At 56.6% G+C, this 13,862-nt stretch overlaps 1 long non-coding RNA gene across 1 annotated transcript in view; it reads right to left on the bottom strand.

Annotated features, from left to right (window-relative positions):
* The window catches only part of LOC129046550 (uncharacterized), a 108,001-nt gene that overhangs the window by 68,247 nt on the left and 25,892 nt on the right, over positions 1 to 13,862 (bottom strand). Inside the window, exon 2 of the long non-coding RNA XR_010405328.1 lies at positions 7,931 to 10,277. This is a non-coding gene — a long non-coding RNA (uncharacterized LOC129046550). The remainder of the gene's footprint in view (positions 1 to 7,930; positions 10,278 to 13,862) is intronic.

Consider the following 13,862-nt stretch of genomic DNA (forward strand, 5'->3'; position numbering starts at 1 on the left):
TGAATTATTTTGCTTAGCATAATACTCTCTAACTCCACCCAGATCATTGCAAATGGCAAGATTTCATTCTTTGTGATGGCTCAGTAATAGTCCATGGTGTGTGCGTGTATATATATATATATACAATATATATATATACACACCACATCTTCTTTATCCATTCATCAGTTGATAGATTCTCGGGCTGCTTCCATAATTTAGCTATTGTAGATAATGCTGCAGTAAACATAAGGGTGTGTGTATTCCTTTGAATTTTTGTATTCTTTGGGTAAATACCTAGTATGCAATTGCTGGATCATACGGTAGTATTTTTATAATCAGAAAAAAATACCAAACATCGTAAATAATATACCTGTGTTGCGGCAAAGGCATACTGAACTTTGGGGAGTTTAGTGGAGATTGTCCAGCATGGTGGGAAGCTGAGAATGAGCAGTGTCCTGTCCCCCAATGTCCTCCACTCTCTGGAAACCTCTGAGCAGGACTGCCCCAGTGTGGGAACAGAACTCCCTCAATCAGAACCTCCGAGCCGCCTCTTGCCAGGTGTATGACTTGGATCAGCTGGTTAACATCTCTGTTCCTCAGACGCCACATGTATCAAATGCAGGTAAGATCGAGCCCGAGCTCTCAGGTGCCCAGGAGGAGGGAATAAGGCAAAACACCTCGAGTGGTACCCAGCACCTCAGGGCCATCCCCGTGCACACGATCAATAAGGGAACAGGGCCAGACAGCCTGTAAGGGAACAGTGGCCCTTTAGCCACAAAAAGGAATAAAGCACTGATTCGTGCTATAATGCAGATGAACCTCGAAATCGTTGTGTTAAGTAAAAAGCAGCCAGTCACCAAAGACTGCATGTTGTATGATTCCATTTATATGAAATGCCCGGAATAGACAGATGTATGGAGACGGGAAGTAGATTAGCAGTTGCCAGGGGCTGGGGGGTGGAGGGGTAGCTGCTGACAGTGGTGAGTGCTTAATGAGCGTGGGTTTCCTTTGAGGACGATGAACAAGGTCTGGAACGAAGAGTGATTGCTGTACATCATGAATGTACTTCATGCCGCTGAACTGTACATTTTAAAACAGTTAAAATGGTAACGTTTATGTTATTTGTACTTTGCCATTTAAAAAAAAAACAAAAACGTACAGAGGCCCATCCCCGGAGGATCCCCAGAACACAATCATGAGAACACACTCTGCTTTGAGTGATCAGTGGTTCCTGCACCATTAGCTTTGCTGTTTAACAAACCACTTCAACATTTCGTGGCTTTGAACAACTAAGCTCACCATTGTCTGGGCTGGCTGTGCTGTTCTGGTCTGGACTCCCTCACATGTCCGTGGTCGGCTGGCGGGCCACTGGAGGCTGCAGGATCTAACGGGGCCTCACTCCCATGCGTGGCTGCTGGGAGCCTGCTGGCTGGGGAGCCTCGGCCGGGAGGGCTGGTCTCTGGCCCCCGGGGGAGGGGGAGGGGGCGCAAGTCTCTGGAGGCCAGGGCTCCAAGTACACAGCCTCACTCCTGCCACACCCTCTTGGTCAGAGCAGGTCAGGTTGGCCAGATTCAAGCATGGGGGTGAGTGGGAAATGGACCCCGGTTTCCAGCTGGAGGGGCTGCCAAGGAGCCGTGGCTCTTCACCCAACCACTGCATTCCTGAAACAAAGTGTTAAAGACCCCGGGTGCCCAGTTTCTGCTATGCGTTTCCCAGATGATGCCCAGGTCCCACGCGATCCCCGTGGCCACTGTGCTTGCACCTCCAGGGGTGGGGGCGGGGGGCGGCTCGTGTGAGAAGGGCGAGGCTCAGACAGGAGGCCGGGGCATCCTCTTTGCAAGCCACTTAGTATAATAGTATAGCTGAAATGGAACGGCTTGCAACTCAGGGCTGCCGCGTCCCCGACACCCAGGCAGAAGTAATAGAGGGGCCACATCGAAATACTGTCCTTGGTTTCCCCTGGGACTCTATGTTTCTTTTTGTTTCAGAACTAAATAGGCCTGTCATCACTTTTGTCCCCCCTGTGTCCAGAGCCTCCTCTCTCTCAGCAGTTCTGGAGGGTCAGGGCGGGGGTCCCCTTCAGGTAGAAGAAATAAAGGGGCAAAGACAGGGGTGGGGACAGCAGGAGCCCCTGTCTGCTGTGGCCAGGGTCCTAGGGCATATGAAGCAGATTTCTTGTCCAGAAAGGGGAGTTTAGTGCATGGTAAAGAGCCTGAAACGAGGAGGGAGGTGAACTGGACCATGTCCGTGGTAATAGAGAGCCACTGACGAGCGTGGAGTGCCAGGGCCGAGTTCAGGAAAAGCCGTCCACAGCATTGGCAGACAGATGCTGTTCAGAGAGCTCCAAGGCAGGACGCTCCAGCAGGAGGCCGTGATGGAAATGCCATGGAGGTAGAGTCGATGTCTTGACAACGGCTTCAGTGTGGAAGGACAGGAAGGAGCGGAGAGGGGATGTGGGGAGGGGGTGGGTGACAGGGAGGGCAGGGGCACCACGCATGCGGGAGGGGGACAGGAGAAGGCACGGTGCATTTGCAGGGAGAAGGAAACCGATTGCGGGTAAGTGTTGCTGACTGTTCTAGGGAGACGTCCAGAGCATGGGGTGTCATGGCCGTGGGGCAGGGGCAGAGCGAGGCTGACGGGGTGGCCCCACAGGCAGAGGGGTGCACGCTGGCTCTGGGCACTGCCCCGCCCGCAGTCTCGCCCGCGGCCGGCCCCCGGGCCAGCCCTGTGGTCTGATGTGCCGCCGGGGTCTAAGACCCAACTTCCAAGATTGAGCAATAGCGTTTTCTCCTCCCAGATGAAAACCTGTCCAAAACACAGGCCCAGATTGCTTCCCTGCTCTCTCCTACACTTGGAGTGCTCGGCGCCTGGTCACAGCTGCATGGCTCACAACAGACTTTACAAGGTTGTCCCTCTGCCAGAGCCTTTGAGAAGTAAAAATAGCTGAAATGAGCCCGCTCTCCCGGAACCATGAAAACATTTCACCATCCCTCAAGCTTTCACCTACTGCCGTGTCATCCTATACCCCGACTCACTCTTCACGGGACCCGAGTGTGGAGCCTCGAGGGGCCATGCTGAGCCTCCCTCCACTTCGGGCTCAGCTTTAACTGGGGCATTGGGCTGGAGACGGGCAATTGCCATCTCCGTTGCCGCTCAGGTGCACCGAATCCCGCAAGACGTGCTGTCGGTGAGAAAAAGAAATGCTTTCTAATCTTCCCGGCACCTGCTGGGGCACGCGGCGCCCGGTTATTACATTCCGGGCACGATTAACCCTTCCAATATTAGGGTCCTGGGCTTGGGTAATGTGCTCTCAGGCCAGCAACAAAAATATCTCTGAGATTTTTGAGCTAACGGTGCATTTGCGAGGTCATTCAAGGCTAAGACCAGAAGGATTAAAAGATCTGACTCCTTCCTGAGGTCCTTAGTTGTAAAGGACCAAAGAAGCCGTAAAACAAAGATTTATTCAGTTTCAGCCGGACAGCTCAATGGCACAACCCCGTAAGGACCAGGAAAAAAGAAACATCTGGCCAGAAAAGCACACTTGTTTACGAAAAAAAAAGGTTTAAGAGTCTTCTCCAGCTTTACCAAGTTTTTGGACGAAAACGAGGCTGCACACGAAAAACAATGTAGAACCTTGAGAGACACAGGGGCAACACAGGCGGGAGAAAGAACATCTTGTTTCTTCCTCATCCAGCTGCCTCAGACCTCGGGGCCACCCCCCCGCCCCGCCCCGAGCGCCCCGGGGAGAAGCCCTGCCCTGGTAGGTAGCCCCTGGGGACCGCGCAGCTGTGGGCTCCCCACACAGGTGGCCAGGCCGCCCCTGGGGCCCCGCCCTCTGGTGGGGGAGGGCAGCCTTCGGACGGATGCGCACGGAGGGTCCCTGATGACCAAGAGGCTCTCTTCTGAGCTCAGCGCACACCACCCTGGTGCTGTTGGCACCTAGATAGTGACACCCACTTCCACGGCGTGGGGGGGGGAGGGGCGGTGCGTCTTTGGAGCGTGGACAATGGCTGTTTTGTAAGGAAGGAAGCCTGCACTGGCAACATGGCCCCAGGCCCAGGCCGGGAAACTCGACTTCTTTTCCAGGCCTGCTGTTGACTCAGCGGGGCTCTGAGGCCAAGCCCTGCCGCCAGGGTCGGCCCAGCCCCCTCCTGACGTGCGTGCGCCGGAGCCTACGGATGCATGGCAGTCACAGGACGGCCGGACCCCCAGCTCTCCCCGGGATGCTCCTGGGATGAACGGGTTAAGACTGGAAGATGCTTTGAACTTCTTGGCACAAAGCTGTCTCGAGCACGGTGATTAATAAATCTTACAACAGAGGTGGATTAAGGTCAGAAGTCACTCAGGGGCCTGGGGAACAGAGCTGGCTCATGGCTGCACCTCTGAAGCCCACGCCGTTTGCAGCCCTACAGCAACGGAGGTGGGGGTGCCCCAGGGTCCCCAGGCTCACTTGTTCAAACTGCGGGGGGCCCTGGAAAAGCTCACAGGACTAGAGAAACACGCACACACACGATCGCCATGGAAGTAAAGGCTAGAGAAGAAATGGAATCACACGGCCAAGGCGGAACGGAGTTAGGCAGCCCACAGCCGCTGGGGTGACAGGAGCACCATGTTGTGGGAGTCCGAGATAAAGCTTCTAACAGCAGCCAGTGAGGAAGACGCTGAGCAGACCACTAACCAGGTAAGGCGGCCCTGCTGCCATCTTCCAAGGGGGCCTAGAAATTTCTGAGCAACCAGGGCCTGCGTGTTCCCAAATGCCACCGAAAGATGACATTCCTGGAAACCTTGCACCACGATGCCAAGTCGCAAAGAGCATGAGACAAAGCTGTGACTTTCGTTACAGTGGCTCCTTCTCTTCCTCCATAAAATGGGGTGTCGGACCCGCCATGGCATCAGTGTCCCTGAGTCACCCAGACTTGCAGTCCTTTACACCTCTGTCACCTCCCCCCCATACAGCATGGGTGGTCTGTGGACGGTCTCCTTTCTGCTGCCCTCCTGAGCCCCAGTGAGACACTCAGGAACCGGCGCCCCAATGCCCCAGATGGCCAGACCAGACCGAGGCAGGACAAGCTCATCTCCGGCTAGGTCAATGCCGCGCCCAGTACTACTCCTTCCCACCCGTCTGCCCTTCCAAATGTTCCCGTGGCACCTCAAAATGCCACTCTTAGGCCATGAACCGCTGGTACAGGGACATGGAGGTGACACTCTGGCTCCCGAGCTCCCCGTGGTGTATTCAATTCCACCTGCTGGCCTGGTGTATTCCGGAGGTGCCCCTGCTCTCTGCATGCTGGTTCTGCACTAAACCTTCTTCTCTCCCCAAGTCTCTTTGGCCCTGTGTTCCCCCAGGAAATCCTCCTGGATCACCTCAGCTAGCCCTCCCATCGGTGAATCCCTCCCCAACCTCATGAGCACTGGAAACACATTTCCAAACAGGGATCTGACCTTTGGGCTAACAAAGTCCATTCTCACCAGTACGGCGCCCTGACCACTCCCAGCGGCCCTGAGAGTCTCCTCTCCCTGTCCCAATGGCAATGGGCTTGCATGCACGGAAAGGACTCATAAAAGCCTATCATTTGTTCTGCTCGTCTGTGTTTGTCCTACCCCTTCTGATGCCATAGACTGTGCAGCTAACCCTCCGCACACCTGGGGGAAGCTGAAACCAAAGGGGAGCATTGTATGCCCTACAGACCATCAGCACTATGGCCGGCTCATTAATGATTGCCGAAGCCCCAGACAGCAGCATCTACATCTGCCCTCCACTCCCCACCCCATCCCATCCATCGAAATCCCATCCACCTGGCCACCAGGCCAGCTCCCTCTGCTCCTGTCACCCCCAGTCCACCTTCCCCTTTTCATCACCAGAGGGGGGTGTCCTTAATTCTACCCCTGCTTTCTCATCAGGATGACTGCAAAGCCTCTGGTCCTCCAATCCCCCAAGACTTCCCACACACCAAGGCCAGAGCAGTCCTTCTCAAATGCTTTCTCGGCATCCCCTAGCTTGACCCAGGGCCAGAATGCAGCGTGTGGTCAGTATCAAATACACAGATGCATCTGCCCAATGGATCATAGCACTGTCTCTTCCTCCATTGTCCTGAGGACAAGGCTCGTGGTCATTGGTCATCAGTGTGGCTTCAGAAGGTGTGCTGACCTGACCACTCCTCGACACACAGACCCTATGTGTCAGGGCCACCGCAGACTATTCACCTCGAACACCACACTCTGCTTCCAGGCTTTGCAGATACAGCTCCTTCTGCCCCCCTGCATCTGTCCTCACCTCCACTGTCCTCATCCCATCATCCTTCACCCCCCAAGGGTCCCTTCTCCGTGGAAGGGCCCTCCCTCCCTTGCTCCCACGAGGGTCGGCACCCACGTTGGCCAGGCCAGGTCCATGCCTGCAGGGGCTAGGTCTGGGCGTCCACAGTCAGCGAGGCTTTCTAGGGCGCGCACGCAACTCGCTCACCGGCCTGTCTTTCCCCCGCACACCACATTAGGACACGACAACCAGCGAGAGCCCCTCTTAGCTGAGGCTCAGCCTGGGTCTCAGTGTGTGAGGTGAGCTTGCTGTCGGGGCTGGCTCCCGGGCCAAAGGAGCCTTGCCTTTAAAATTGCTTTGTTGATGTGCATGGAAAGCCAGTGTTCTCTGCTTATCTCAGAGTGGGTCCCATCTTACCGATGAGTTACTGCGCTCACATGGCAACTGGGGGGAGCGCCTGGGTGGCCCACACGCACGCCAGACCGCCCGGCCCTCCGAACCACTCACGTTTCAGAGCTGGTCTAAGCAGCCTGGCTGGCTAGGCCCAGGTGTGCCAACGTCCTACACGAGCAACACGGTGGTTGCGTCCGATCAGAGAGAGCGAATCAGCCCCGCTCCACCCCAGGCTGGTGGGCACGGCCCGACCCTCTGACTCAGGTGAGTGGGGCCAGGGGCCGCCTCACCGAGACCTTCTTGCCCCTCTGTATGTCCTCATATCGTCTCCAGAGGCATCTGCCGTGGCACCCAGGGAAGAGATGGCCGTAAATCATCTGCCCCCACCGCCGCTACGAAAACACTGAAAGTGCTCGGGATAGGTGTGGTTTTGCCGGCGAGAAGCAGGGCCAGCCCGAGGCCCAGCAGCATTACAAGCAGGAGTTTCAAAGGGCTGTATCAGTGGCATGGCCGAAGGCTCCGCCCTCCATAAATCAACCCGGGGCCTTGGCGTCCTCACTGGGCGCTTCCCGCTCGGGCTCACCCGAGGGTGAGGGGTGCTGCCGGCCACTCCCATCCCACGCCACAGGCTTGGGCCTCGGCTTAACCCGGCCTGACCCCGCAGAGGCCCACACGCTCAGCATCCCACACACCACACGCAGCCACAGGATTACACAACACCATTCCGATGCTGCAGAGAACAGCATGTACAGGGGAAGCCCAACCCCGTGGCCCGCAGGAGGCAAATAGGAGGGAGGATGGAACCTGTGTGCGGCCGACGGGCGGCTCCCATTCCAGCCCGGGCTCGGTCACTCCAAGACCGGCCACCGTGGGCAGGAGCCGCCGCCCCCCTCGGCCCCGGCCTCCACCTCCGCAGAATGGGAACGGGCGGCCGATGGGGTCCAGCCCAGCATAGGGGTGCCCAGCACAGGCTTGGTGGGCCCCTGAGCCCCTGGGTCTTGTCGGACCCTGTCACCATGAGGCGGTTGGTGGGACAAGATGAGAAGGAAGGGCCTTGGGCGCCTGGGTGGCTCAGTTGGTTAAGCGACTGCCTTCGGCTCAGGTCATGATCCTGGAGTCCCAGGATCGAGTCCCGCATCAGGCTCCCTGCTCGGCGGGGAGCCTGCTTCTCCCTCTGACCCTCCCCCCTCTCATGTGCTCTCTCTCTCATTCTCTCTGTCTCAAATAAATAAATAAAATCTTTAAAAAAAAAGAGAGAGAAGGAAGGGCCTGAAATGTGTATTTTACTGGATTCCCACTTACTCAGGATAAGCTGCCTGCAGAAAATGGCCTTTATAATCTTTCCTTTCGTGTCTGGCCAGGTATATCACTCCTCGGAGCAGAGGGCTATGTCCAGGCTCCTCAGCAGGGCCCGGGGACCAGCTGTCCCAGAATGACTCTGGCCTTGGCTAGGGAAAGTCTCTGCCAGGAGAAATGGTAGAAGCGGCATAAACAAGGAGACTTCCTGCAAACACAGGCCCGAGCTACCGGAGCCTCGAGGAGCTGTCCCCACGAAGGAAGGCCGGGACCTGGGGACCTGTGCTTTCCACCCTGACAGCACCCTCCTCACGGAGGCCACGGGTGACCAGCGGGACAGAGCCGCGTGTCTCTCCGTAAGATGGGTACTTCCCAAAGAGCACCTTCTCTCAGGTCCCAGCCCCGTTCACACCCAGACAACTGAGGACGATGGAAATGCCGAGGACTTCCAGAGCCAGAGGAGCCTGCCTATGGCCCCCAGCACTGCAGCATGGTCCCTGGGTGACATGGGGCCCACGGTTGTTCTCATAGCCCGGAGCGTAGGGAGCAGACGAAAGATCCGGTGCAGTCCCTTACATGTGCTTCCTAGAGGGAATCAGACTCGGAGAGACGGAGAGTAGAATGGGGGTCTCTAGGCGGCAATGGGGACAGCTTCAGTTTGGGGAGAAGGAAAGTTCTGGAAAGGGATGACGGTGAGGGCTGCACAGCCGTGTGAATGTGCTCAGTGCCACTGGATTCATGGTGAATTTTAGGTCACGGGTATTTTGAAGACATATTGCAGCTCCTGGGGCCCAGCGGTGCGGGCATGTCGAGACAGGTCTTCTAAGGTGAAGGGTAAGCTGGTGCGTCTGAAGCCTCCTACAGCCAAGGAAGAGGCACAAAGCCTCCTGGGCTTCTTTAGAGTGTGGGGGCAACGCAGCCCTCCCGCGGGTGGGTGTCACTCCGACCCATTCACAGAGTCACCACAAAGCTGTGCGGTGTGGGGCCCCGAACAAGAGGGGGACAGGCAGTTAGTGTTCAATGTGGACGCGGCCTCAGTTTGGGAAGATGATCATGTCCCGGAGACAGGCTGGTGCTGGGTGTGCTGGCGACCACTAAACCGTGCGCTTAAAAATAGTTAAAATGGCCAATTTTATGTGTGTATGTTAACCACAGGGTTAAAAACCTAGAAAAGAAAGCAAGGGCAGACTATATTTTTAAGCATATACAAAAGTACGCTAGTGCCCGCATGATCAGACTCATGATGTATATAAACTGGGTAGAAGGTGCAGAAACCTATCTCAAGTTGTCAGAGCAACACAAACGATAACGAACAAAGACGGGAGGCAGTGGGGGGTCAGCAGACGAGTGAGGACCGCGGAACCAGCCCTGGAGTCAGCGTTCGAGCGCCGGAGCGCAGAGGGGCCGCTCCGTTCCCGCGGGGTGTGCGGGTCAGCGCCAGGCTCTGCCCTGGGCACTGTGCAGAACATGGTGGCTTCTCGAACGTTGCTCAGGAACATCAGTCCTCTGTGCTGGTCTCCATGGGGCGGTTTACGCTCCGGTTGCCGCGGGGGGCCTCCAGCCAGCAACGGCTCTGAACTCCCGGTAGGCGCCCAGGAGCTCGGGCACAGTTCGGGGCTCTGAGATGCACAGACAGGCTCCCGCCCCCCGGAGCTCCTGGACTCGGGGAGCAGACAGCACACACAGCCTGTCACGCAGAGTCCGGTGTGCCTGCCGCGTTCAGAACACGCTGTTAGTGTTCCATTTCCCTTTCCTGCCCCGGCCAAATAACTCATGATGTGGGAATGGATGAGACAGGGAATCGTAGAACCGGACAGGCCGAGGGGACGCCTCCAGTCCGACCTCCTTCCTTCACAAATGGGCTGCACACGTGTGCCCTGCAGGCTCCAGTGACCTGGCTCCGTCTTCCACGAGGTGGACGCTGGGACCCTTATTCAGAGCTCGGACAGTGGACCTGCGGTCAGCGCAGCTAGTAAGGGCCGGGGCTGGGATGAGAGCCCGCACAGGCCTGGATGACCAGCCTGCCGCCTCCCCGCTGCCTCGCTGGGGCGCAGGTGGGCACACGGAAGCTTCCCTGCCATGGACGTTGTCTGCGGACACCTGCTGCGCGGCTAGCTGGCCAAAGATCCCCTGGGGCGGCCAAAAAGGTCCAGGGACAGGCCCGCATGGACTCCCCGAGGCAGAGCCTGCGACAGCCAGATTCGCCCTGTGGCCCAGCCTGGTGGACTCTGTCTGCTTCACCTTCCAGTTTCATGCTGTTCCTTGGCTGTGGTTCCTTCGCTGCATTTTTCCTTCGCAGCACTTAATGATGAATTAAATTCTTCTCATTTTTCCCCCTGATGCAAAATAACAACTGAGAAAGAAAGAAAGAAAAAGAAACACCAGCTGATGGAAACTCCCGAGTGCGTCCCGGCACCTCGTTTCAGAGCACGCTGGCGGTGGCCACCCGGCAGGGCGGGGGGCGCGACCTGGCAGGGGAGGGGGCCGAGGCCCTGCCCCGAGGCCCCCGCAAGACCTGAGCATGTGCGTCCCTTTGCTTTTGGGGGAACCTGAGCCCAAACCCGTGACGAGGAAGCGACCGCACCTGCCCCCCAAGCTGGAGGAAGAACGGAAGCAAACAGGTGGCGCGGAGTGGGCACTCGGGGATGACGCTACCTTCGCCAACAAACACGTGCAACCTGCGGAGGTCCTGCAGGCCAGCCTCCCCGCCCGCGTGCGGTCCCAGCCCGCAGGTCAGCGCGCGCAGAGGGTGCGCGGGTGGTCGGTCGTGCAGTGGGCGTGTTTCGCCACCACGTGTAAACACGACAATAATAAAGAATGTTCCAGAGACTCCTCACAGCTCATCTGTCTCCTCTGCACTTGAGGCTTACCATTGGCTCCTCTGACAAGCTCTGGGTTCTGTGCTTCTGCCAGGACATCTTTTCGGGGGAAAGGCCACTCCCCCAACGGCCGCGGTGACACAGCAATAACCCTGCTGCCAATTGTTGGGCACTCACCACTCCCTCCAACCCTGGCGGCTGCCCCGCAGCACAGGGGTCCAACCCCTGATCCACGAGTCTGGAAGCTGAGCCCCCAAGAGGTGACATAAGGAGCTCAAGGCCGTGAAAGCAGTGAGAGTCCGAGGCCAGGCGCCCCCGCTCCAAAGCCAATCATCACTCCTCCCAGTGCATCCTCACCCCGAGCACAGTGCTCATTCTCCCGAAGGAGCCAGGAGGGGCCGATGCAAACATCACTGCTTCTTCCTCCTTTGCTCTCCTCAGCACCTCTCCGTCCAGAACCATGCGGGCTTCCTATAGCAGCCCTGAGCAGGATGGGGGCTCCGGCGGGATGTGGGGACAGAAGGTATCTAGAACTTACTTCGAACTACACCCCCAGGGTCACAACTCCAGTAAGCCCCAGCGCCCCTGTCCCTGCCAGGTGGAGGGGAGAAGGGAGCTTTTGGTTGGAGAGGCCAACAGGTCTGGGGCTTAATCGGGGCTCTAATCTGGGCATTAACTCCAAGGAGCTGCCTTGGTTTCTTCATCTGTGAAATGGGAACAAGACAAGACCACCCTCCCTACAGTTCTGGTGGGGGTGACGGGAGTGACGTACGCACAAGGCCCAGAGAGCACCCAGCACCAGTGACACACACCCCAGTCCCACCTTGTGTTGGGCCCACGATGAAGGCCTCCTTTCCCTTGTGTGTAAGGGAGGTGATCATCCACACTCTGCCCACAGCACAGAGTTGTTGTAACAACAGCATTGAAGAGGGCCCATGGAAGTTATTTTCAAGCCAGTCATCTGTTCAACCGTCCATGCGACGTTCGAGCCTATTATGTGCTAGATGCAGCGCTAGGCCGAGGATACCCAGAAAAAGGAGGCCTGACCTGGGTCCTGGCTGCAGGATGGCCACAGTCCGGCTGGAGCAGAACAGGGGAACTTCACCCAGGACACGAAGCAGGTGCTCACCCAGAGGGAGGGAGCTTCTTCGGGCTGGTACCGGGCCCCATAGGCACAGCAGCCCTGACCTCCTGGGTGACGTCCACGTGAATGTGGATGACTCGTGAGGAGTCCAGGACTTTCTGGAGAGATCGGTGAGCCGCGTCCAGGCAGCTGCACACCTGCATAACTAGCCCTGCCTGTCCTCTTATGGAGATCTAGAAAGCAAGGTGGGCCCAGTGCTAGGGTCTCTCCCACTGGAAACCCAGGCCCAAGGGCTACCCTCTGGGATCTGGGTGGAAGCCCCATCACTTAAACGGCCATTTGATGGACAGAGTGCTGCCTCCCCGCTTGAGTCTCCATTCCCCAGCTGTCATGGGGGTTGGTGCCGGCTACCCCAACTCTTGTCCTGATTGGAGAAAGAAGTGAAGTGCCTAGCGTAGCCCTTGGCTCCAAGAAACTACTTGGGAAAATGCCCACCTTAATTATTCATAATATCCATAATAAGGGCAATGATAGAGCAGGTGACACAGGAGAGTCTCCTGAATTCAGACTAGCCGGGAAGCCATGCCCAGGCCTCCTAGGGGCCCAGGCCTCTGTGTTTGAGTGCGGAGTGTGAATTATCCCACAACTTTAGCCTGCCCCACCATGTCCCTGCAAATCCTTATAGGCTTCTCTGCCCCAATGGACCTGGGGAAAAACAGGACCAGAAATTCCTCAGCAGGAGCTCTTCTGTTTCACTTCCAGAGGCCACTGGTTGTGAGTGTGAGAAAGGAAAGGAAGTCATCACTCCTGGTCCTGCCAGGGCCTCCTCCCAATCTGTACACCCGCCCTGGCCATCACAGACACACCTCTCGCACTGCCCGGGGTAGCCCTTCAGAAGACACACTCATCAATGAAGAGTCCATCCCAAGTTGGCAAGTTGTGCCTTCCCAGTGACTTAGCCTGATCACCAAAATCTCACAAATCAAACTTCTCCAAAAAATAAAACTTGACAGACTCTAGCCCAAGGACCAAATCCAACCTGATGCCCAGATTTGTAAATAAAGTTTTATTGACACACTGCCACGACCATTTCTTGCTGTACCACCTACGGCTGCTTCCACACTACATTGGTGCAGTTGAAATGTGGATTGTGACAGTGCCTTGATGTGAATGTTTGTGCCCCCTCGCCCTGCAAATTCACCGGTTGAAATCCCACCACCCAGAGTGATGGTATCTGGATGTGGGGCCCTTGGGAGGACAGAACCCTCATGATTGGGATTGCTGTCCTTATAAAAGAAACCCCAGAGGACTCCTTTACCCCTTCTGCCGTGCAAGGACACAGCAAAAAGATGGCCATCTACGAACCAGAAAGTGGGCCCTTACCAGACACTGAATCTGCCAGGACCTTGATCTCAGACTTCCAGCCTCCAGAACTATGAGCAAGCTCTGTTGTTTATAAGCTTACCCAGTCTGCAGTCATCTGTTAGAGCAGCCCGAAGTGACTAAGAGCCGCAGAGCCAAAGATATTTACCATCCATCCGGGCCTTACAGAGAAAGTGTGCTGGCCCCACTCTACGTGAACACAGGGACACATGTGGGGCTCTCCCACCCCATACTGCATGGCCCCTCTGTGCCCTGACTTCAGCACGGTGCCCAGAGCGGAAGGTCCTCATTGAATGCTTGTCATCCTGGTGTAGACACCTGCCCCAAACATGCCCCGAATCATTCAACAACATTCACTTAGAGCCCCGTGTGACAGGCCGTGATGTATCCCCAAGTGACTTCCCAGGGTGGACCTCACCCAGAGGAGGAGGTAAGGCTCACAAGCTTTCTTTCAGGAGCACATCTTTGGAGAAGATCAGGCCATCTTATGTGTATACAAAAAGAGGATTCTGGAAATGTGTTTCCAGTTAGCTGGAAGTAGAGGGAGGAAAATTATGATTTTTGGATGATTCTGGGGTTACCCAGAACCGAAAGGGAGACATGAACGCCTGAAAACAGACTAGCCGCTCATACCCACTGAGTCACTGATGCA

This window comes from Mirounga angustirostris, unplaced genomic scaffold (genome assembly GCF_029215605.1).
Source record: "Mirounga angustirostris isolate CCGP_5_RB_7025 unplaced genomic scaffold, mMirAng1.0.hap1 SCAF_9, whole genome shotgun sequence".
Lineage (NCBI taxonomy): Eukaryota > Metazoa > Chordata > Mammalia > Carnivora > Phocidae > Mirounga > Mirounga angustirostris.